This window comes from Siphateles boraxobius, unplaced genomic scaffold, assembly GCF_051911475.1.
Source record: "Siphateles boraxobius isolate OS27281-9 unplaced genomic scaffold, OSU_SipBor_1 77, whole genome shotgun sequence".
Classification (NCBI taxonomy): Eukaryota; Metazoa; Chordata; class Actinopteri; order Cypriniformes; family Leuciscidae; genus Siphateles; species Siphateles boraxobius.
Window position 1 is genome coordinate 2049435 of NW_027509205.1, and position 27118 is coordinate 2076552.

Below are 27118 nucleotides of genomic sequence, written 5' to 3' on the forward strand. Positions count from 1 at the left end.
TGTAAGTATGATTTATTTTTCGTCGATGTGTTTTCCTGTAATAGTTCGTATTGTTAATTGTACGTTGCAGCAAGGAAGTAAACAAATGACAACGCTGTTTGGCTCTGCAAAACAGCTTGTTAAATGCTCATTCATACATTCAAACTTTTTTTACATCTCAACAGCGAACTTGGAATTAGTGTTAATTATTCTTTGATTAGAGCTTTTACGTTTATCTACATGCTTGTTTATCTACAGACATGCTAAACATGGTTCTGTGTTTGATTTGGCTAACTTACTGTAGTAACGTTAAAGCCAATGTTTAGTGTTCGTTTTGGGTTAATAGTTCTGGCCACAGATATTTGGCTACAATCGTTCTAAAAATACAAAAGTAACGGTTCCATACAGTCAGTAACGATCACTATAGATCCGCAGTCTTTACTCAAAAAAATCCCTTTGAGGACTGTAACGTTAGTATAATTTGTTAGAACGATTATATGAAATTCTTGTTTATGAATAAGAAGCTTATTTTTTGTAATACTATAATAATTAGTACAATTTAATTACAGTGCATCTAAAAAGTAATGAGACAGAAACAACAAACAAAAAACAAACCTTTCTGAAACGTCGTTTAACAGCCGTTCTTGAAGAGGTTCTGCTCAATCATCTTCACTAACATTCTCTGAGTCCAATTGACGCCATTGTTTATAATACACCAAAGCACAAACTACGGTAAAGGTAAGGGGCGTGATGTTTCCGGGAAACGTGCACTAGGCGGTTAGCGAATCACAACACACTGGGCCAGCTAACCAATCTGAGCCCATTGCGTAGTTTTGAGGGACTGGCTTCATAGAACCCGGAAACCATCAGACCGTTTTTACAAGGAGGGGCAGAGCGGTGTAGAATAAAGGTAAAATATTGAAAAATAACGCAAATTTTTAAAAACGAAGCATGGACACATGTTACAGTGCACCCCACAAACACAACCAAGCCTTCAAAAAAATGTGTTTTACCACCCCTTTAACTAACCACACTTTACACAAACATTGTTACAGCAGCTAAAAGTCCAATGCACATGTGATCGTAACCCGATCAACTTACACTAATAAAGCAGGTACTCGGGACCCCAAATTTTCAAGCCTCCACGATAACAGGCTTTCAGCTAAATGAAAAGGACAAGTAGAAATGAAATACCACAGACCTCAAGTTTATTGCTCAAATAGTTACTAAAACACATTGAGCTCAACATCAATAAAAAAACAAAAAACATTTTACACTTAAAATTTCAACCAGTAAGGGACCGTTCGGTATTTATGGAAGGGGCCACCGGAGGAAAATAGGGGAGGGTCATGCCTTTTTTTTCTTTGTTGAGGGGAGGGTCATCCAACTTTTTTTTAGTCTAGGGGGAGGGTCACTTAACTTTTGTATTCATGAAAACAGCAAAATTTCAAAGTGGCTTGTTCGGTGCATATTTCCAATGTAGCTCCATGTAGCTCCCTCAGTCCCCCCTCTCCATCGCTAGCAGATGGGTCTGAGCCTCGCGCTGTGGGTTTCGAGTGGTGAGACTGCGCGCGACCCTCGGGTGAGTCACGAGAATTAAAAAATGGGTCGCCAGTGATTTAAGAAAAAATTATAACTCTTTAATCTGTTTTCATATTAATATTATTGATGATATCAACTTTGAGTAAAATTACACTGAAAAATCTTTCAAATACATGTAAAATAAATACTCCACATGTCACATGACCCACGTACAATCAATCAGTGGTCGCTCTAGAAAAAAGTTTGAAAACCATTGAGAGGGCACTAGCAGCAAAGAGCGAATGTGATTTCTAGCGCCAATACGTAGGCAACTCTTCAAATATCCTTTCGGTCCCGGTGATTTGAAATTTTGCAAACAACAGCTTTTTCGTCTGAGAAATGGAGTTTTGGATAATGTTCAGCTTCGGCAGCTTAAAGGTAACGTTAATACCTATATGCTAAAATATATAATGACTGAGGAAGCCTAGTGACGAGTCCATAGCAACCAGTAAATGTGTTGAATTTGTTATACCCGCTGTCACTGTGCTTTGTTGAATGGTCTCATCAGGGCCGGCGCGTAGGCGAACTAGGCAATTGCCTAGAGCGGCACTTTTGTAAGGGCGGCAAAATGTGTGCCAACCGGGAATGAAAATTCACAAAATAGGTTATGTATATGATTTACTGAGCTGCCGCCGCCCCATAGCGACGGCCAGCCCCTACTCTCACGAGTCATGACTGGGTGATGGGAAGTTCGGATCATTTTACTGACTCTCTTGAGTCATTCGAGTCATTTCGTTTATTTCATTTCGTCACTTCGTCACGAAGTGCGGCGATCGGAACCTGGAGGCCATTCTGCCCCTAGCTGTACATGTGAAAGCATGGGAAGCGATCCCAGGGATATCAGAATGGGTTCTGAGCACAATAAGACAGGGCTATTCACTACAGTTCGCTCGCCGTCCCCCGCGCTTTCGAGCACAGAAATAGCGAAACTGTTGTGCAAAGGGGCCATAGAACCGGCTGTAAAGGCCTGACTCGCTCAGAGAAGGAGGTACCGGTTCTATGACACCTTTGCACAACAGTTTCGCTATTTCTGTGCGGAGTAGCTAGATGTGCTACTTCCGTATTCACTTTTGTCGCGGTCCGTGCTCGAAAGCGTGGGGGACGGCGAGCGAACTGTAGTGAATAGCCCTGTCTTATTGTGCTCAGCACCCATTCTGATATCCCTGGAATCGCTTCCCATGCTTTTACATGTACAGCTAGGGGCAGAATGTCCTGTGGGTTCCGATCGCCGCACTTCGTGGGCTCGGGAAACTGAACCGGAGGTATGGGCGCGGCGCGCGCGCCCTCGGTGCTTGAATACGGCGACTCGCTGACAGCGGTGGCTGGCTGTTTCATATGTGACGTCCCGATTGCTTTGAATGGGGAACGTTTTGTGAACAGGGAACAGACTTAATGGACTGGCAACAATCTCCATAGTACATGAACTGGCACAGAGAATCGAAATAGAGGATGCAGTTAAGACCTTTGCTGCGACGAAGGCCCGCCGTGCGCGCTTCTGAAACGTAAGTTAAGCTTTATTTGGTCTTTAGTCATTATTTAAGATGCTGAACCTGCTGATGATTTAATGTGCTTGCGGACATTTCATTTGTGTGTGTATACGCACATAAGAAAGTGGTGTAAAGAGATTTGCAACAGTAATTTGAGGAGGTGAAATGTGATTATTTGGAAAAGTCCTGTCATAACTGCTTAAAGAAAAATGCCAGCAGGCATTTGCCTCCTGCATAAACTTTAATATTGTTGACATTTTGGGCACACGCGCGTTGCGCACTATTTGCGTTATATGTAGGCCTATGGCTTATTGGTCTTTGTGTGTTGTTGCTGGTTTTGCGTTATATGTATATGGCATATTGGTCTTTGTGTGTTGTTGCTGGTATAAGTTGCAAATAGAGGGGCGGCACAATTGTTTTTCGCCTAGAGCGGCAGAAGTGCACTCGCCGGTCCTGGGTCTCATTGTTATATTTCATCTGAATAACGTTACTAGTTAACGTTAACGTTAGATGAGTATGCAGGAAGTGTTGCTTATTGTGTTTCCACAACAATGTGAGTAAAATCTACTGAAATGGCCACCATAAACGTGGAGTGTGATGTGTAACGTACGCAGAGGTTTGTCGTTTGTCATAGTTGTAAAAATAACAATGGCTTCTGAACATCTTTACCAAGCGCAAACGAATACAGAACTCAATAAATTATCGGGGAGGGTCATGCATTTTTTCACAATCATTTTGGAGGGTCATAGAAAAAATTATTGCTGGCGAAGAGAGGGTCAAGTCTTTTTTGACAACAGATCTCAAAACTCCTCCGGTGGCCCCTTAAATAAATAACGAACAGTCCCTAAGCGTAAACCAAAAGCAAACATTCATTGGCATGAATGGCCAAAGTACTTCACATATGAGGTCGATAATACAAGCCTTTATATCACTGTGAGTAAATCAGCCCAACGGGCTTTGTTTTAGTTCGATCCCTTTAGTTCACCCTTACGCTGACCAAACACACACAAAACAACAACAACAACAATAATAAATAATATACTAACAAAAAAAATATCACAAAAAAGGAAGATACAAAACTTACCAAAGGTGGTTTCTTTCTTTGGTGTTATGTCTTTGCACAAAACATTAGACTGCTGAAATTATGAAACAGAAAAAATACAAATCAAAACACTTCAAACCAACCAACCAAACAAACCCAAAGATACAATTATTTTTTAAACCAACTCAACAATACACCAAAAAAAAAAAAAAATCCACAAATTTTTCAGCTTCTTAATTGAGCAATATCAATGTAAAGCAAGACAAATAAATTATACACAACCAACCCAAATAACAGAATAAACAACAAAACCTAATAATGATAATACAATGAACAAACCAATAAACGAAACTTCAATCTAACTCACACTTTATCAAAATATACAAACAAACACAAATCAATGAAATTGCACAAGCAAACACCAGGTGGCGCCAGAACCAAAGGCCACGATTTTACAGCGCATCTAAGGTAAGCGGTGTACAGGCAATAGCGAACTGAAGACGTTCAATGCAATCGTGTGCAAGCAAAAATCCTGTGTCCCAAAACTGGAAACGCTATTCAAGCCACAGCGAAGCAGCAGCTGGCAACTTCTGCAAAACAACAAATAGACATGTTTGAGAGGAGAAGAGTGGGGAGAGAGAAGAAAGCAAATGAAAACATTTTATCACACAAATAGGGTAAGGGAAAAATAAAATTACCTTTCATGTGCACAACACTTACATGCTCACTAACAATGTCTAGACGCACACGACTAATCAAAAATTACACGAAACAAGCACATGAATCAAAAATATGAATTAAGTTAAATTCCCACGAACACCCAAATTCAAAATTTATAATGCCTAAATCTCAACTGCCACTATATAGGTACGTGTTTACCTGACATACCCACCCACTATGCAATCAACACACTATTTTTAAAGGGGCCATCCTACTACTCACGCAGACTATCCTTAGTCCGGAGTAGGGTTGTAACGGTATGAGATTTTCCCGGTATGATAATCGTCTCAGAAAATATCATGGTTTCACGGTATACGGTATTAAAGAATCATTATTATTATAATCATCAGCTACAATGACCCTAAAATGAATGAAAACAGATTGGGTTTTTGTTGAACATGGTTTATTAAAACAAACTTTTTTTAATTAAATTTTTTAATGAGTCTATGAACTTTTATTTTGACAGGTTGTACTAAACTCCTATGAGTTTCAGTCAAGAGTGTATTTGACGATGATTCTTTTAAATAAAATTATGAAATGCTCATTTATTTCTCTCAGAGCAGCTCTGGATATGTTCATGTGTTCACGTCCTCATATAGTGAGTGAGACGGCAGACGCTTTAAACTCCATGAGCGTCACACATACTACAGAATATAGATTTACAGTATAGCAGTTTTTTGACACTCATATAGCGATATGATTTATTGCACAGCTATATTTTAGATTTAGATTTAGAGAATTTACATATTAATGTGTTCTTGGAGCAAGATTTAATTGTAAAAAAGAAGTGTAATAATTGAAGTAATAATTGGCGACATTTTAATAATAATATATCATACTTCATAGGAATATTAATGTATAGTTTATTTCAATATTCAATTGTTGTGTCTCCAAAACTACATGATAAACATGATGTCCTGATGTCCTCTACAGTGGACATTTATGAAATCAATGCCCTATTCTGTAAAAGATAGTAATTTTTTTATTTGAAACCCCATAACGTTTTCCTGAAATGTTGTTTTATGAAATTTAATTTGAAAAGTAGTTCTATTCAAATATAATTCGAATATATTATCATATATCCATAAATATGAAAATATGATACATTTGTATACATAAATTTGTTTTCATGCTGAAATCTCAAAACATTAGGTGTCTCTGAAAAGCCCTGAATGTGCTCTTTACAGGTCACCAGATTGTGGCATGTATAGTGTCATATAAATTGACTAAATTATAATTTCCACTACAGTGGACAAAAGTATATTCCTGAGTCCCTATTAATATGGAAAATTATAACGGTATTTGTTTTGTTTTTTCCAGTTAGAGTGGTTGACAGAAGAAAAGCCATTGCGGCCCTTCTTCTGTTAAGAATTCGCCAGAGGAGAAACAGACGATGGTGGGTTCACCCCATGAATCAAAGAAGAAAAACTTTCGGGGCTTATTATCACCTCGTTGCAGAGTTGCAACTTGATTCAGAAAAACATCTGAATTACTTTCGGATGTCAGCGGAACAAATGGAGGAGATTCTGTCTATTGTCGGACCCGACCAGACGAGGCAGACAACCAATTTCCGTGAACCTATCGAGCCCAAGCAGAGGCTTGCCGTTACACTCAGGTAGGCTTAAAGAACCAAAGACAGTTGTACAAGAAGAATTTTTTTTATGAACAATTGAACATTATAAATGTTTAAACACCAAAACACAATTCTTTACACTAAAACAGAAACAGTATTTCACAGAATGATGATTTTACAACTGAACTATTTACATTTAATTTCATTATTTAAAAATTGTGGTAGGTGTGGGTGAAAGGGTCAGACAGATTATCCGAAAATGTCCTGGGAGGGTCATCATGGGGAGGAACAGGATGATATTGGGACCGGGCTTGGAGTGTGAGGCTGTAAGGGTGAAATGCAGTGGAGGTGGACGAGTGGCTTCCTCTTATAGGGCCTGGGGTGTTCATCTGTGCCAGCTGTCTGTCCTCCAGTTCAGTGAGGTATGTCAAGAAGTGAGTTTGGGCCTGGGCCTGTCCCTCACGTGATAGCCTATTTAGCCTAGGCACCAAACTCAAAGCAAAATAGTACATCTCCTCTTGCGCAGTGGGGACATGAGGGGGGACATTTGAAGTTGGAATGGAGATGATGTCCAGTAGCTGTTGCTCAGCTTCACTTACTACTTGTCTTCTCCTGTCACGTGCAGGTCTTGTTTGAGATGGGGTGCTTTGTCTATTCTCTAACAGAATAGTTTGAATGCGGGGGTGGGCTGTAGAGGGACTTGCTCGGGAGTGGAGTGTTGATGTGACTGGCCCAGATGGTGGGGTTGGGGTGTTACACCTCTGTGATGTTGGAGTTGCTGTGCGCTCCACATCCTCCTCTATTGCACTCAAATCAATGGGGTCCTGTGTGTCGTCCAGTGGTTGTATTGGATCAAGTGAACATCTTGAGCTAAAATGTATTAACAGTGGTAACTGTGATAATCAAGTAGGCCTAACACTTAACTGTATACAGTTAATAAACAACCTGTGTATAATGTCAAGTAAAAAATGTAAAGTTTTGTGCTAAGAAGATATTAACTATCTCTATAACCAAAACAAGGAAATTAAAGTACATACTAACCTTCTTGGATGCAAATGAGGCAGCAGAAATGACATTTCAACCTCGTATTTCCATTCCTTGATTGTCCCACCTGCAGAGCCACTGGGAGGATGCTTTTGTTTTTTATGTTTTACAAAAGCATCTCTCAGGACCTTCCACCTTCTTTTGCAATCATCAACTATGAGGATAAAATATAATCTCATCAATACTACTATCGCTTTGTTGTAATATTATTACTACTATATTATAATTATTCATATTGACAATGACATCTTTTTCTTTCTGACACAGATACCTTGCAGCAGGAGAAAGCTTTTCTAGCCTGGCCTATCAATACCGGTTGGGGGCAATTACTGTGTGCTCATCTGTGCACATGACTTGCAGTGCCATTGAAAATAGGATGATGTCAACCCACATTCCTACACCAACTGAGGACCAGTGGAAAGCCATTGCTTCAAATTTTTGGGACAAGTGGAAATTTCCAAACTGCTTGGGTGCGATAGATGGGAAGCACATCACCATCAAAGCACCTTTTAATTCTGGAAGTCTCTTTTTCAATTATAAGAAGACATTCTCCATTGTTCTTCTGGCACTTGTGGATGCAGACTACAGGTTCACCTACATCCAGGTGGGAGACTTTGGCCGGGCCAGTGACGGGGGTGTGTACGCCTCTTCGCGGCTTGGCAGGGGAATGGAGGCCAAAACACTGAATGTGCCCGATGACAGCCCTTTACCAGGTTCAGGTGTGCAGGGACCCATACCCTACGTCATTGTCGGAGATGCTGCATTTCCTTTGAAAACCTACCTTATGAGACCTTTCCCGGGTCATCGTCTCCCAAGGTGGCGTGAAACATTCAATTACCGACTGTCCTCGGCCAGAATGGTGGTTGAGTGTGCCTTCGGCATCCTCACTGCGAGATGGAGGGTGCTGCTCTCGAGGCTGCAGATGACACCGCACCATGTGGACACTGTAGTGATGGCTTCTTGCATCCTGCACAACTTCCTCACCAACCCAGCGCAAAACCGGAGATGGCAGGACGAGGCAGAACAAACTGGAGACAAGTTGCCTATTATAAGGAACATGGGAGGGAACAGGGGCTGCAAGGATGCCTATGGAGTGCGTGAGAAATTCAGCAAATTTTTCAATTCTCAGGAAGGGAGCATGTGATCACATCAGAACTCATTTATTTATGGATCCATGCCATGCCAGACTTCGATGTTGGAAAGAAGTGTTCATTGTAAATAATTTAACAACTTGGTTTTCTGTTCCTGTATATAGTTTGTCATGTTTTTGTGTAATTTGTAACATTCTGTGTGGCACTTCAAATAATGACCTGGAAATATCCTTTTTCTGTTCCTAATTAAAATTATAATCTTAAAGACTGACATGTAAATCTCTCCAAATTAACTTATTTTATTTATATTATCACAGTCGATAGGCCTTCATTAAAAAAAGCTGTGTTTTGTTGTCTGTTGGGTGACTTGTGTTTTGAAAGTTAGGGGAGATTTTTCTGTGGTATGTGATAGATGAACACATCACTTCAAATTGCTTTTGAAATGCTAATTATATTGTTAGGACAATGAAATAGTGAAAAAAATAACACAAAAATAACAAACAAAAAAAGATATTTAGGTCAATTCGGTAATTAAATAAGTATTATTATAGATTTCTAAATTTATTAAAGGCAAGCAGGACAGCAGTAAAGTGTGTGCTGGTTGACAAATAATAAAGGAGGGATAGATAGCCAACCTGAAAAGATTAGTAGGCTATAGACATTTTTTTATACACCCTGCACCCTCAAACTTCGATTGGAGCTGAAAGACCACATGTAGCTATGACAAAACATGCACATGTAGGCTATATATTGTAAACCTACCATTACAATCAATGGCTGTAGCAATTGAGTCCCATGCCTTCTCCTTTTTTCGTGGATCTTTATAGCAAGGATCCTGTGGATCGTACAGTTGTCGGTGTTTCTCCACCTCTTCAATTAACCTGCCGTCGTCCATCGTTGCAAACTCGAAGTGTAGCCTACTTGAAAGTGTCAAGTCACGTGATTTGGATCACCCTTGTTCGACATATGGGAGAGAGTTGTGGAAGGCCTATACTTCATGTTAAGTAGCCTATACTACTGATAAAGACACTTTCAGCAGTATTGACGGCAAAATAAACTACAGAATATTTCGTTCTGTATTGACAGGTGCAAATTTGAAAATCGATAATATATATATATATTTAATTACATTTATATCCGAATTTATGTCCAAACCTATACTTTCAGTTTCAAATATTAAAATGTAATTTATTAATATGTATTCGTGTACAAAATGACATATAAACATCTTTTCATATTCTATTTTGCCTGGAAACGCTTCCAACACGCTTGCGTGTCACGTGAAAAATTGGCGTCGGTTCTATTTCCAGCATGCACGCGTTTTCCGCGCGGCTCATGCAAGCAGTGTGCAAGCTCTAACCTGTTAACATGGGAGCCGAAATAAAAACGGACACGCCACGCAGCTGAGACGCGCACGCCACGCAGCCAGTGTGTCTCCGGCCTAAGAGTAATCACAGTGAAAAAACACAAAATGCAATAATTAGAAGAATTGATTAATGTAGTCAAGGCAGTCAAGATTTTTGCTTGACTATTTACTTTACTGGTTTTGCCTTAAAATAAACAAGCACAAATGGAAGTGTTATTTTAATGTACGCAGGACACATTAGTATATGAAACAATCTCATCCTGAAGTTACAATAGGTAGCCTACTGTTTCTTAAGGTTTTCCACTGCTCGCACCAACAATTCCAAGTCCTGCTGTAGAGGAAGGAGTTAATTATTGGTGCCAACTAAAGCCTGGGACAGACACTGTATAGTCTATAGTCCTTGATTAACATCAGACTTGTGAAGAAGGAAAAACATATCATCATTAAAATGCTGAAAAGGTATTTAGGATTTTTAGACTTGGCCACACATTACATTAAGTGTGTGATTTTTAGGGTTGTCCCCTAATAGTTGACTAGAAGTGGTTTAGCCGACCAAAATTGTATTAGTCGATTAGTTGCAGAAAAAAAACACCCTTGTGGCGAAGTCACGCAGTCAGTGGTTCGGTTCTTTGTGGTAATGACAGTGTTTCGGGGCAAGAAATCCAAACGTTCGCTTATCATCCATACCTCAAATAAATATAAACATGCAATTAGTCAACCAATATATACATATATATTCCTGAATATACAGACTACAATAACCAAAAATAAATAAATAACTAAACAAACACGATACCTGGTATCTCAATTCTTGGAGCTTTAGTAAATTTCTTCCTTTTAACCTCGGTGCCTTCCTCCTCTGAGTCAACATCCTGGTCATATATAGGGTTTGGTCTGAAATAAAGAATCAGACAGCATGATGGGCAGAATCGTAAATACAATTTTATCACTTTCTTTATTATTTGTCCATTTAAATAACATTACTTCGACTTTCGTCTTTGTCGACCATCAAACTCCTCATCTGACTGAATATCAGTTGTGTCACAGTTGTCTTTTAAATATCTCTGCAGGCTTCTTTGGGCTTCGTCATAAGTATCTGAAAGCATTCAAAAGACACCCTTAAGAGGGAGGAGGGGGGGGGGACTTCAAACTGTACCTCTCTTTAACTCCTGCTACTGCTTCTACTACTACTACTACTACTACAAGTACTGTTAGACCTACCTGAAATTTTTTTTTGATATCTATCTTTGTTCTTTGGTATTTATGTTGGCTTGTTGAATGTATATAGGCCTATTGTTATATTGGAATAATTCTGTAGTGCTAGGGAACTGTGTCAACTTGTGTAAAAGTTGAATGAGAACAAAGATGAACAAAAATCGTATGGGTTTGAAACGACATACGGATGAGCAATTACTCTACTTACCACGACTAATTAAACGTCTCACTGGCTCATAAAAAATCCATCCGTCACCTGGCTGGAGGTCATTTTTTACTGCAGCATGAATTTTGGATCTCTCTTTGGTGGAGAATGGTGGCCATGTTAATTTGTCACCATGAAGCCAGTTGTGGGGGACTATTTCAGTGCCACCATTTTTAAATTGAACAAGACACCATTGCTGCTTGTTCTCCATTTTGATACCTTGAGAAAAAAAAGCAAAGATGGCAAATTAAAAAAAAAAGAAAAAAAGAATGTACAAAAAACCTCTACCTCACTTCATATGAAGCATAGGCATTGCAATGAAGCCATTTTTGTCAGGATAGAGGACACATTTATTTTGGATGTATGCCAGTCTGCTTACACCAAGATTGTCATGCATCTGCCAGACCTTGTAACACCCTATAAATGAAGACATGCAGGGATATGAAAAGTATGACTCCTGGTGTTTGAAATTTTTATACAGAACAAATATCTGTTCTTCCACCTTATCTATATTTTTAACAAGAGTAATTGCATCTCCGACCTGTATGCAGTTATCTCCTTCCTGTGTGGATATTGTATATTTATATGTAGTAACTTTTTTGTATTGTTCAGCTAAGCTAAACTGAGGAGGCAATGGGCCATCAAAATGGAGGCTATGTAAAATGCACTCTTTGAATGGGACTGGGATGTGCACACATGGGATTTCAGATATTCTTTTTACTACTTGCTGCAATGGTAAATGTGGCTTACGTAACATATGGTTGACCTGTCCGAGATAATTCTCAAATGGAAAACCAGACACATTATCCAGAGACCCAAAACGCCTGTACTCATCTGAAAGGTGTATTACTTGGTGTATGGTGAACACAATTTCATTCCTGCCATAAAGCTCTCCAAAATGGTTCACAAAGGAGACAAGCATTTTATGGACAAGTCAACCATGGTATCAGAGGTGCCAGGAGAGAGAAGAAAACATCCCAACGGAAAACAACATGAAATTATCATACAGCTCACTTGGAATGCTGTTTCTGAGTACAATGGGCCCTGTATACAACATGAATGAGTGAAGCTCAGTGGCTTTCCATCGATCAATCTCTGTCAGTGACCTGGGCTTACGGTTAAATTCAACAGGTGTGTAGGAACAGAGCATCATAAGTTTTGTAGAAATTTCATTTATGGTCTGAGTAGATAATCGTGTGGGCAGTGAACGTCCTCTTGTCCATATATACAGTAGCTTCCTAGTGACACCTAAACAGCAAAGGTGCATATAGTCTAATGATACAATGCCACTTAAAGGAGAAAGCATCTGTCTTAAGTGATGTTCATCATCAAGCATTGCATCAAAGTCTTCATCAGTTTGTGGTTTTGAATTTGTTTCAGGGTATGTCATCTTGTTTTTCCACTCCCCTACTTGGCAGCATTTGTCACACCCAGCATAACCATTGTGAGCCTTAGTGTTCTTGACAAATGCACGAGCAGGTGCATCACACACAAATGAAGAGACAATGACTTGAAACTTTCTACCGTTGTAAATTATGCCATTAGTCAGCAAGTGTGTCAAATCTTTAACAAAAGTGCTTAAGTATTCAAACACACTTTTTGGCTTGCTAATTCCACAAAACAGACCAACAATAAACGGGGACATACTGTAATCACAATTGATTAAAGCTAGAATTGGCCAAAACTGAACCTTGGAGCTTCTAAAAAGAGGAAGCCCGTCAATATTGAATTGTAGCTTTAGTGAATGCAAATTTGCTGGCAAGGTCAAACATTTCAAACGGGACAGCAGTCCCTTTGCCAAGCCAAAGTGGTAGTATTCTCCTCCCTCCATTTTGGTAGTAGGCACATCAACTTGACTCCTAAGGACTGTCCTTGCATTCTTTGGGAGTTGGGGGTGAAAAACCCTCAAAATACTCAGAAGTGCTGTTAATGAAACAAGTGACACAGAGAAAGTTGTGGCCCAATATCTTAAACTCCATAAGAGAAAATCATCTGTTGGAGTATCATTGCCTTCAGTTTCGCAGTCATCTGACTCACTAGCTGCTGAATTGTGAGGACTGTCAACTAGAAATGAATCTAAACCTGGGCAATTGACCTGGGATCCTGGCATTTCAGCAAACTCATCAGAAACGGGACCAGCAAACTCGTCAGAAACGGGACCAGCAAACTCTGAGTTATCACATACATAACCAGACTCCTCGGCAACCAAAACAGACTGCTCGGTCACAATAGGATATTCAACAACATCTTGTTTCTGTCTGACAGCCTCCTGAAACTCCCGCAAAATGTCAGACTCTGTTGACTGTACTATTCTTCTCAAGTGTCGCCTCTTAGACCAACGAGAGGACATTGTTCTGCAAATGGTGCGTTGTTTAGCAAAAAAATGGCAGGCTTACTATAAAAGAGAACCTTTTGTCTGGAAGAGAAATCAGCTTTAGAACACTGTAAGAGAAAAAAAAGGATCATTAAAGAAATACATATGAGTGGTGTTTCGAACACTTCGAAACCATGAATCATTTTGTGAAGTAAATAGTTAAATTGATTCAAAGCTTTGTTACTCCCATCACTATAGGCTTATTGGACTTGAAACGTCATAACTGTTTCGTAATGTTTCGGAGTACTTTGGAATTTCCGAGGTTTACAAAATAAAAATACATACTGGTAGGCGGTATTCCTTTTAAAGGATTAGTTCACTTTCATAAAAAAAAAACATTTCCTGATCGACTGGGATCGTGTAGAGACTTTGAAGCTGACATTTGAACTTTCTTTGAACATTTGATTGTCATTGTCCATTATGGAAAAAAAATCCTGGAATGTTTTAATTTCTTTTCGCCTGCATGAAAAAAAAGAAAGACATGGACATCTTGGAGAGTAAATTATCAGGAAAATTGTATTTGAAAGTGAACTAATCCTTTTATTTAGTAATGCCAACACTTATTTGAAAATGTCATGCAAACAAATATTTTTAACTTGCTATTTTATGTTTAATTTAAAGATGTATCCAACACGTTAATGGCAAAATCAAAGTAATACAGGAATGACAATTTTACCCTTTGGAACATTATTTTTCCAATATTTTGACATTTTATTTTATGAGACAATTTAACGTTACTTTGTATATACCATAGACTTGTATACATACAGAACATGATAAATGCAATTGCTTTTGTAAATTATATTTGACCAAAATATAGTGACGTCTCGTCTTTGACCCTATAGAGCTTCACAGTCCCGCCCGTAGCCCGAGAGAGCTTTGGTGCCGGTGTTCTGACGATTTGTGCTGCCTTGTCGAAAAATGCTACCCAAGCGCGAATCGATAGCAGAGTCTGTCGATTTGTGCTGCCTTCTCAAAAAATGCTACCCAAGCGCGAATCGATCACAGAGAATGTCAATTCATTCTCTATTGTTTCCATAATGGTGTAAATCTCACAATATTATGACGTCGTTATTTCCTTTAAATCAGGGTAAGTGTATGGGGAGCATAATTTGTTATTTTAAAAGAACTAGCAATTAAAGCATTTGATATAACAAGTAAAAATGACATTATTATATGAAATAGAATTATAATAAAATTCGAAGTTATGAGTACTGTATACTGTACTGTTTTTATTTTTAAAACGGTTTGAAAAGTAAAAATTATCATCAAATATTCATCATTGACCTGTCAAAGTTTCAGTACAAGTCTCCACAGCAAGGATGCATAGATTTATGGGCGTGGTAAGCAGAAGAAAAATGATTCTGCACATGCGCATAATCAGTAAGTAGCACATATCGATGGGTAGCATGAATCGTCAGAACACCGGAAGTAAATTTCCCATTCATTTCACCCATTGACGTTTTGGAAAATCCGTATCTAAAGAGTTTTTGAGCATGTCTGAGGATAACCAGCTACGGCTGAACTCATAAGCATACAACATATCATTTCGAGTGAAAAAACAAAGAGAAAATCCAAAAAAAGTCAAAGGTACAAGACGGTGTACATATTTTCATTTCCGAGCGAAGGAACTACTCATCCCATAAACCAACTTTACTGAAGTCGACTGAAGCCACAACCGCGAAAGAGCCTTTTGAGCACTTCCAAATCTGACGACGGCCACGTGAACTTTTTCCTCCAGTGAATTATATAGTAAATGTGCAGGGAAACTCCTTTTCCTCGATTTACTGAAGCTTATGTAAAACGCATTTGCAACTGCACAGCTAACACATTGAGCATCTGGCTCGCTCATAGGCTGTGCTGCGACAACTGCACATCCAATGGCGTGGGCGCCTCTGACGTGCGACCAATGAACTAGCCCTACGTCATTAACAAACCCGCTAAAAGTTTTGAAAACTCCGCCTACTTTGCTCTGGCTTTAGCGCAGCGCAAATCGCAGTGTATCTGAAGGGCAACGCTGGACCCAGCGGCCAGATCCGCGCATTCCGCGTCCTGTCTGAAAAGCAGGCTTGAGGGTAAGTTCGCCCTAGAATGAAAATTAACAATTTAACAAATTTTTATTTGGTTTTAGCTACGATGGCATTTGGTAAAAGACAAATTGAAATGTAATATATTATTAGGTAAAATCCTGGCCGTTGGTTTGTACACGGCGCGCGTTCATGTGACTAATAAATTTAACATCGCAGTTCATTCTGACTCATCCAGGAAAAACAAACAAGTTGTAAGAAATACAGATATGTAAAAATGAGAAATGAAATTTAGATTTATAAGATTAACTTACCTCAAAAAAACACTCCGTCGTTGCCCGAATGCTTCGTCTGTGTCTGTTTCGCGCCTGATATCTGTTACTTATGCCGTGCTTGAAATCTGTTATCCCGCGCTTTGATCTGATTGGCGGTGGGCATGCAACCAATGATTGTCTATAGGCAACCAGTGGAGAAATTTAAGCTGATCAAAAATCAACATTGATTCAATGTTTGTCTTTTCAACACTGGAAAACATTGAATTATCAACATTGATTCAATATTATTTTAGCATTTAATTTTCAACCTCAACCAAAATGATGATTCTGATGGAATTTCAACATTTAATCAATGTCACCTTGCTATCTGGGTTTTATCAGTTGTTTTCAGGCAGGCTAAATAAATTGAATAATTGAGTTAATATTTTACTTCCTCTACTGTTTACTTGAGCCATAACCAACCATATTTTTACTTTATACATTAATCAGTGTTATGAAATGGGTCTTTATTTTACAGTCTTACCACATAGATTAGGCCTACTGAATAATTATAGTAATGAAGCGTTGAGTTCATTTTAAGATTTGTGTGGTAAAGTTAATTTATGTGCATGTAATTTTCCACTACTGAATGGTGTGTAATATACTTACTCAGTTGTCGTTTGACTTTAGTCAATTTCACCGCCGTCTCTTTCGTAGCTGCCGCTGTAAAAATAGCTTGTTTCTCTGGCGAAAAAATGATTGCCTCATGGTAGTCGTCGCGTTCGGTTTGCAGCACGGCGTTGAAGAACTTCGTGTTTGTTTTTGATGTCTTTATTGGGGACACTTTGTGTAGGTATCCACATAAAGTTACTGTTTCTTCATCTACTGCAGTTGTTTCTGTTGTTCATTTCGTCTAAATAAATCTTAGCTTGAAGAATCGCACTGATCGTAAGTTCTCTACTGATAACTGTTGGTGACGTTTGAATGTCGTTGTTATAATGTAGTTTTCTGATGCGTAGGTCTCGAGTGGATAGCCAGACCCATTGACCTGGAGTATACTCGGGATTGAGGCGACGGTGACGATTGGCCTGCAACTTCTGTCTCCTGACAGCATGTAGCAAGTGGGTGTGAGCCTGATTCCAGATGTCTTCGCTTCTCTGGAGCCAATCGTTGACAGAGGGTACTTCGGTAGGTTCCCCTGACCATGGAAATAGGGGAGGTTGGAAGCCCATTACACATTGGAATGGAGTTAGTCCAGTGGAGGGTTTCTGGAGTGAGTTCTGTGCATACTCAGCCCACATGAGGAATCGGCTCCAATCTGCTTGGTTCTGATGACAATAGGATCTGAGGAACCGGGTGATCTCCTGATTGAGACGTTCTGTTTGACCATTCGATTGTGGGTGATATCCTGAAGTGAGGCTAATGTTGATGTTGAGTTGTTGGAAGAATGCGGACCATACTCTGGATGTGAATTGGGGCCCATCCGACACGATGTCCTCAGGAAGGCCATAAAAGCGAAACACAAAGTTGCACATGAGTTCGGCAGTCTCAAATGCTGTAGGCAGCTTGGGAAGTGGAATTAAACGGCAGGCCTTGGAGAAGCGATCTATGACAGTGAGTATTGTGGTATTCCCATTGGACTTGGGGAGATCGGTAATAAAGTCTATGGCAAGATGGGACCATGGTCGGTGGGGAACTGGCAATGGTTGCAGTAGGCCAGATGGTAACTGTCTGAGATGTTTACTTGTGTTACAGGTGATGCATTCGTTAATGAATTTTATTGTGTCTGCACGCAAGGCTGGCCACCAAAAGCTGTTCTGAAGCAGGTGAACAGTGGCCGTAATTCCAGGGTGACCGGAGCTGAGTAAGGAGTGAACTTGCTGTAGTACTTTCTGACAGAGATCCTGAGGTACAAAAGTTTTGTCAGGGGGGCATTCGGGAGGAGGGGTCTCTTGTGAATTGGCTTGAGTGAGCTCTGTCATGATGTCCCACTGAATTGGGGCCACGATTAATGACTTTGGAAGAAGGGTTTCTTTGGATTTAATGGAAGTTAAACAGTCGTGTTGGCGTGATAAAGCGTCTGCTTTGGTGTTCTTTGAACCGGGACGATAGGTAACAGTGAAGTCAAACCGTGTAAAGAAGAGGGCCCACCTCGCTTGTCTGGGATTCAGTCTTTTGGCAGATCGTAAGTATTCCAAATTCTTGTGGTCAGTTAGTATCACAAACGGATGTTTAGACCCCTCCAGCCAATGACGCCACTCCTCCATAGCTGCTTTCATGGCCAACAATTCCCGGTTTCCGACGTCATAGTTCTGTTCGGCTGGGTTAAGTTTGCGGGAATAATAGGTGCAAGGATAGAGCTTGGATGGGGATCCGTGCCGTTGTGAAAGGATGGCTCCAATGCCCGTATTTGAAGCGTCCACCTCAACTATAAACGGGAGTTCTGGATCAGGGTGGTGGAGGATGGGGGCAGATGTGAAACGTGATTTGAGTTCTGCGAATGCCTCCTGTGCTGTGGTTGACCAGGTGAGGTGTGATGAATTTCTCTTAGTCATAGAGGTTAAGGGAGAGGCTACCGAGCTGAAATTTCTGATGAAGCGTCGGTAGAAATTAGCAAATCCCAAAAAGCGTTGTAATTCCTTTAAGGTTACTGGTAGTGGCCAGTCTAGAACGGCTTTGACCTTCTTCTCGTCCATGGCGACTCCCTCCTGACTGATGATGTAGTCCAAAAATGATGTGGTAGTCTGGTGAAATTCACACTTCTCTGCTTTGGCGTATAACTGGTGATCAATGAGTCGTTGTAATACTGTTCTTACGTGTTGCACGTGTTCCTCATAGGTGTTGGAGTAGATAAGAATGTCATCGATGTAAACAATAACCCAACGATCAAGCATGTCCCGAAAGACGTCATTGATGAATGATTGAAATACGGAAGGACTGTTGGACAGCCCGAAAGGCATAACCAAATATTCGTAGTGCCCAGTGCTGGTAGAAAAAGCTGTCTTCCATTCATCACCTTCCCGGATGCGAATGAGATTGTAGGCGCTGCGGAGGTCTAGTTTGGAAAAATACTTGGCATTGCGGAGTTATTCTAGAGCAGCTGGTACCAGAGGTAAGGGGTATCGAAATTTGACGGTGATGTCGTTGAGACCCCGGTAGTCGATACAAGGGCGTAGACCACCGTCTTTCTTCTTAACAAAGAAGAAGCCAGAGGCTGCAGGTGACGTAGATGCTCTGATGAACCCCTTTGAAAGTTCCTCCTCTATGTAGTTCTTCATGGTTTCTGATTCGGGTTGTGATAGGGGGAAAATTAAGTGGGAAAATTAAGACCCTTAAGTGGTGTTGTCCCTGGTAATAGTTCGATGGAACAGTCGTTTGAGCGGTGAGGAGGAAGTTCCATAGCCTTGGTCTTGCTAAAAGCCTCGACGAGGTTGGAATATTCAATGGGAAGAGTGGGGAAAAGAACAGGTTCGTCCTTTAGCGTAACAGTCTGAATGGAGAGTGAAGGGCTGCCAGTTAAACAGTTGGAGTGACATGACGGGTCCCATTTGATGATCCGACCTTCCTTCCATGAAATGAGGGGATTATGTTGACGTAGCCAGGGGAGTCCAAGAATTACCGGGTTATGAGGTGATGTGATGATGTAGAAACGAATTACCTCAGTGTGAAGGGTCCCAGTCTGTAGTTGAAGGTCCACGGTGGTGTGCAGAACCCTTCCATCACCGAGAGGCCGTCCATCTAGTGCTTCCACTACCAATTGAGAATTGCAAGAGATTAGTGGGAGTTGTAGTTGTAGAGCAAACTCATGAGACATAAAGTTCCCGGCTGCTCCTGAGTCTAATAGAGCTGATGTGGATATATGATTGCCCTCTAGAGACAATACTATAGGTACTTTGATACAAGAACTGGAGTGATGTGCTTGAACACAAGGACTCACCGAAGAGGAGTTACGAAGAGGAGGTCTTGTGGGACAAGAAGCCCTCAGGTGGCCCGGTTGCCCGCAATAGAGGCAGAGATGTTGACGTATGCGGCGTTCTCGTTCTTCCGGAGTCAGATGAGTATATCCGAGCTGCATGGGTTCAGTTTGAGAAAGAGTGACTGGGTATTGTGTGCTGGTTGGTACCGTTCTGAGAATTGATTCAGCGATCTCCCTTCATCTCGGCAAGCCAGTTCGGATTGCAACTCCAAGCTGAGTCCCTTGCGAAAGAGCAGTTTAAGCGTGCTCTCCACCCAGTCGGTTTGTGCTGCTAGAGTACGAAATGTCAAAGCATATTCTGCTGCGGTACTCCTGCCCTGGCTCAACGCGAGTAGTTGATCATCAGCTCTCATACCTCCCTCCGGGTGTTCAAATATTTCCCGGAATCGTTGAAGAAAGATGCCAAATGATGGAAAAGCAGTACCATCCTCTCTCCAAACCGCCGTCACCCACTCTAACGCCTTGCCAGAGAGGAGTGAGCATACCAAGGAAATCTTGCTGGCATCGGTGCTATACATAGCTTGTTGTTGATCAATGAATAATGAACATTGCAGTAGAAATCCCTTACTTTTAGTTGGGTTACCATCAAACTTATCAGGAAGAGCCAGACGTGGGTTAACTGTGACTGAAGGTGGTGGAGAAGCGTCCACACTCACGTTCGGTTGAGAAGGTGCTGGGTTCGTAAGTGACATTTGCAAACTCCGTAGCGTCCTGACGAGCTCCTCCGTTACTGTAGTTAAATGGGTTAGCTGATGTTGATGAATGGCGAGTTGGTTAGCTTGAGTGGAAATCTCCGTGGACATTTGAACCAGAACTGCTGGATCGTGTGATGGCGAAGTTTTCTGTAATGAAGCTTCAGGAGAATGAGGATCCATTTGCAGTTTTATTATAATCGTGGTCGTACAATCAGGGTCAATCACCAGCAAACACAACAGTAGAGATAAGGCAACTCGTAATCCAGAAACAGGCATAAGATCAGGGCAGGCAGCAAACTTACATAAATCAGTCCAGTATAGAATATAGTCCAGGGCAGGCAGCAAAGAATCAAGATGAGAATAGACAGTCCAAAAGTAATCCACGGGAAGACAAAACACGGGAAGAAACGCTCAGAGATGATTACCAGGGTAAATACAAAACTTCGCAAAGAAGGAGAGTCTGAGAGCACCTTAAATAGTCCACTGATGAAGGTCAGGTGCAAGGTAATCAGTGCCAGGTATGTGGGAAATGTAGTTCAAATGGTTTAATATTCAGGAGAGGGTTCCCTCTGGTGGTGAGCAGGAGGAACAGTGGGAGTCTCGTTTGTGACAGTAAGCAAAGAAAGGTAATAGAATGTACTTTTTTATGGGCTGTTACATTTCAGATGTGTTATTCAATATGAATTGATATGTTAAGTGATGTTGCATGTGATGTTTCTTTACATTTTGATGTGTCTATGTATAAAATTGTTCTGTATTTTTATATTTTGTAATTATAAAAAAATTGTACATGACCTTTTTAGATATTGGAGTTATGTAATGTACATCAAGCAGATATACAGAAACATACACAGAAACACACACACACACACACACACACACACACACACATACATACACACACACGTGCGCGCACACACACACACACACACGCACGCACGCACGCAAATTTTTTTTCTCTAATGCTATTGGAATATGTTATAATGAAAATATCTTTTAATGCTCTGTAAGCATTTCACATAATTTCTCTGTAAACTATTAATTAGATTATTCAGAATTTATTCAGAAACCTACACACACACACACACACACACACACACACACACACACACACACACACACACACACACACACACACACACACACAGACAGAGAGAGACTTTAAACTAATTTAAACAAAGAATGATTCAGTGTTTCTGTGTCTTCGTGAGCATTAACAGGTATAGTGTTTTGGTTTACAAAAACTTTTTTATTTATGACATTTAAGAGTCATAAATGTGGCAATAAAGTTTTCTTAATGTAGGTCAAACCAGTAGACATACCTGTAGACAATCTTTTTCTAGATATAAATATAATAATTGATATAAATGATAGAAGGATGTAACCTTCCTCAGCTGGGTACACTTGTATAATGCTGGTAAAAAGGAGATGAATTTTAGTTACCTCAATTGCAAGTGAATTACTAATTAAAATCAATAAAGATTTTTTTTTTAACATATGACTCCTTTTGATTCATTAATTCTAATGCTCTTCTCTTTTATTTGGTATCTATTTTTAAAAAAATATATACAATTGGTCCTATTGCTCTTTTAATTTGTAAGTCGCTTTGGATAAAACTGTCTGCTAAATGATTAAATGTAAATGACTCTTAAATTGACTCGTAATCAGATGACTCTGAAATTCACTTGTTCGAAACAAAATAACCCATTTAAAATAAAATAATTTATACAAAGACTTGTTTGTGACCAAAAGACTGAAATATCCTTGTATGTAATCAAATGACTCTTAAATTGACTCGTTCGAAACAAAATAATTGTTAAAATGACTCGAAAGTGAGTTGTTGTATCCAAAAGACTCAAATGTTCTTGTATGGATTCAAATTACTCTTAAATTGAGTCGTCCGAAAAAAGAAAGACTCTTAAATTGAGTCATTTGAAACTGATTCACTTGTAACTCCTTGTTTGGAATCAAATGACTGCGTGCTGTATTGTCTTTCCGTTTTGACAGGAAGCGATGCCATTTTTGTGTACTTTTGGAGATGGTCCTCACTGCAGAACATGAAATCCACGGGGAGGAGTCGGATCCAGATCCAACTCCTCCCACTATATATTCTTCGCCCCCCCTCCCCATTGACGCAGCATTTTGGTGAACGTGGTCGCCAGTGTTTGCTCTCATCAATGTAAGTCTAAATTTTGTATTTATTTGTATTTATACTAATATAGTCGAGATAGATTCATAATTTAGTGTGCGTGTTTAAGTAATGATCACACTTAAATATATGTTAAAGTTTTGACAGTGTCCATACTTTTTGATAACGCCAAGACATGTTTAACTAGTCCGCCAAACTCAAACTGCCATCCAATAATGGTAAGTTAGGTCGTTTTTAGCGTTAACGTTAGCACACACGTGTAGATGTGGCCTATCTATTTAGTTAAACGAATTAGCTTTGGAGAATACTGCTGGTTTGTTCATATGTTTAAAGCTAGGTTAAGCCAACATGTGGTGTTGTCAGTCAAGCTAACGTTGCCCACTGGCCAGGTTATGCATCGCTAACTTGGGAAGAAATAACCTTTGAAATGCATTTAACGTTCTTCATAGATGCACAGAACAGTGTTGCGACATGGGCAGAATGTCATCCAGAGATGCCAGAGCTGTTGCTCTAATTATCATTGCCCGTTCTGCGGACCAAAAGTCTTCAAACCCACCACGGAACTTCACGTAGTAAAGAACCATGTCTCCAACATCTTATCGTTGGCAGTACAGCATCAAGGCAAGTTGGCATTGATTTTTTTTTTATTCGAAGTCATTTGAACATTATTCATTATTATAAATGTTCTTAATGTTGATATTATTTTACTGACGTTATCGGTTGCTTATTAGCCTCATTTGTTTTATGTAAGTCTTATAGTGTTGTAATGCTTGAACAATTAAATACATATTGTTGACCTTTTTTAGACCTTTATCAGTCTATTTCATAAGTAATATAGTCATAATCCAAATAATACATCAATTGTTAATTTAATCAGTTATATCATACCCGCATTACCACGACTTATGCCATTATGACTCACGACATTAAGTGTTATCTCTTTATTTACATTAAAATTCAAATATATATATATATATATATTTTTTTTTTTCCTTTCTTCCAGAATACCTAATTGTCAAGTGCAACTTGCAGTGCAGAGAACAGGCACATTTTCACTGTTGTTACTGTTCAAAAACAGTCATAAGGAAAGTCCAGATTATAAAACATCTACAAGTATGCACAAAAAAAACAAGTTCCACCCACAGAAACTGTTGAGACAGCTGCAATCATTGAACCAGTTGCCAGCAGTGAACCAATTATTCCTTCAAATGAAGAAGGAGAAGTTTCCTTTAAAGAACCACCTGTGGCTAAAGGAGTCTCCTTGCCTGTAAAATTCCTGCCTGTTCTCAAAAATGTTCGTATTCAGAAAAAAGTGCAGTGCGTTCACTGTGGAGTAACCGTCAACAAGAAAAATCTAGATGTTCATGTTAAAAGAAAACACACTAAAAAAGATCTGTGATGTTACTGAAAATCGTCACCTACCTTCACAGTGCATAGACCCAGTTAGTGGTATATATGCAGTTGAAAAGTCATTTTACAGACCATGTTGTGTAATCCATGTACAGAAAAAAACCTCAGGTCCACATCCAGTTGTAATATGTGAAACAGATGAATGCAGTACCAATGCAGAATTAGCCACCCGAAGTGGCTTTCAGCACTTCGAGTGTATACATTTGAAGTCGTTGCAGTTCTGTTCATGGCCTAACAGGACACCTGTTGTCCTTGAGGAAGATGTCCTGTTAGACATGATAGCTGCAAATGTGTTTGGGGAACCGACAAAAACATCCTGCATGAACGCCAAGGCAGCAGCAAGTGCAGCTGGTGTTCCACTGTCTGTTGAGGTGACTATTGGAGGTCCATCTACAAAAAAATACATTTCTGTGTATGAAAACAAAGTGTCATACTACAGTAGACTTGGTAGAGTCATTGCTTCCTATGACAGCACTCGCAACACATGGCATTGTCCCTGTGCAAAGCCAAGAAGATCTTGTTTGCACAAAAACATGGCTAGGTGGCATCTCTTCCAGGTACACAGGCAGTTGTTTACATCATCACCCATCGACAGACCTGATCAGGGCCTAGCACAAGAACATGCCTTTCAGGAAAGTACCAGATTGGAATATCACCCCAGTGGTGAAGGTCTCAAACAGATGGTGTATTACTTGATGAAAAACAAAACTCTGCCAGCCGAACTCCCCCAGAAGTACATCACAGGCTCAATGACAATCAATGACATTCCCAAACATCTTGTGCCAAAAGAAACTGTTTGCTCAGAATGTACAGGCAATGTTGTCCTAAGTGAGCCAGTGTTGATTACTTCCAAAGGAAAGTGTATAACGTACACTGGCATTGTTGAGGGTAAGTATGAGTAAAATCTACCTAATTAGTGTAACATCACTATGTTAAGCTGTCTGACTGAATACTTTTTTTGTGATTTAAATACTTTTTTTTTTTACAGGATTTTCTACCTACTACCGCATGTGCAGCAACTGTGGTCTAAAATACCGCTATCAAGAGTGGACTGATGGTCTTCACAATTTTGATGACCATTTGCTGATGTCATTACACATGTGTGTTGTCCTGCGCCATTCACTCCAGGTTTGCTGTTATTAAAGTTTTTAAATATATGGTGTTCTTTTAAATTATCTATATGCTAATAACTAATCTTGTCAAAACAGACTCATCATGCCATTAGCAGAGCTGTTGAGGTTTTGGAGACCACAACACAACAGAAATTTCCACGTAAAGACAAAATCCTTCATGCGTACATGCATTTCGAAGCACTAACAGACCATGACTACGCATACTCCTGTGTTAAGTGCGGCTACCATCCAGCGGTTGTTGTGATGGATCTTCACAAAAAGGCGGCATTTAATATGCCTGGTAGGTCATATCAACATAAGAGCTACTTAATAATCTTAAAAATATTCTATAAACATTCTTATAAACATGTTCTTCGTTTCATTGAGAATTTTTATTACAGTGAGTGAGATTCCTGCTCCACCACCTGAGTATGACGGTCAGATCAATTTGAAAGACTTTTGGTCATCCGTGACTGCCGAAGTAGTTTGCCGGGGCCTATTGGGCAGTAAGGAGTTATTTTGTTTTTGTTAGAGTTAGACATACAAGTTTAGCACGTTGCATAATGGATAGCTACAGTTGTTTTAAAATAATTGCATTAGACTAAATTGAGCAAGGGAAATTACTAACCAAATGTGTGTATATTTTGTAGTTTTCAATGTTTTTACTTATTGAAAAAGTAAATTTATTCAGGTGCCCGTCAAAATCCTTTTTTGGTGTCACCATCATACCACTACTGGGCTCCTTGGATTGGTCCCAACACCAGAAGAGAAGATACAGTTTTAAATACTGAATATGCCAAGATGCACGCCCCAAGACCAGCTACTGAAGATGCCGAACTTCAAGTTACAGAAGAGAGGCTAGAAGAAGTGCTTACCAATCTAAAGGTAATTTTGTTGTTTTGTTATCTACATAAATCAATATATTGGATACTTTTTATTGCAACCTTGTATGTGCAGGTGGATGTGGTGCGGCGCCTTGCAAGCAATGTGGTCTGGACCCATCAGGTTCCAAAATGGATCTTGTTCTAAGACTTAGACAGGAGATGAGAAACAGGTCATCTTATGACAAGGTTTTCCAGAAGGTTTGGGGGGCTTCAGGTAGGATTACTTTTGAGAAATATTTTAGTCCATGTAATGTGAATAGTGTTGTGTTCAACACAGGGAATTGCTTTCAATATAGTTTTTGTTTAAGACAGCTTAGAATTGTATATTTATTAGCGTAATCAAAACATATTTATTATATTTTTTAGGGGGTTGGGCAGTCATCACATGCCCCTGTGGAGTTGTGTATTCCCTGAAGTTTCTTCTTCGGGCAGAGTCTCCACGGGACTACGCAGATTGTCTTTTGTCTTTTAAACATTTCCCAAATATCAATATCTATGACTTTGCAAGGGGCTTAGCCACACACACTAACCTAAGGGAGCCAGAATGTTTCCCTTTCAGACCTTATGAGGGACGACTAAAAGAGCCTACTCCAGAAAATATCAAACTAGCCGTTGAGGGTCAACTGAAAGTAAACCTCCTTTGGTTGAAGGAAAAGAAGGACAACGTGGATCCAGATTGTCACCCTGTTACAGGTTCAGCTGAACATTATGCACTTTACGATCTGTTTCATGAAAATAACACAAAAGATGCTCGAGATGCTCTGCGTAAAATTCAGATAGTCCCAGAATTGGCAGGCTGGGTGAACAGTCAATGTGCTGAACAGCTTTTTTCTGACATGAGAAAAAACAATTACTTCCTCAACACACTCACACCATCTGGACACATTTTCATAATGCGTAATATACTACAGCATTACAACACAAAACAAAATAA

The 27118-nt window shown here is 39.8% G+C and overlaps 1 long non-coding RNA gene across 1 annotated transcript in view; it reads left to right on the forward strand.

Moving 5' to 3' along the window:
• The window catches only part of LOC143725878 (uncharacterized), a 434149-nt gene that overhangs the window by 162902 nt on the left and 244129 nt on the right, over window positions 1-27118 (forward strand). The gene's annotated exons all lie outside the window — the stretch shown is intronic.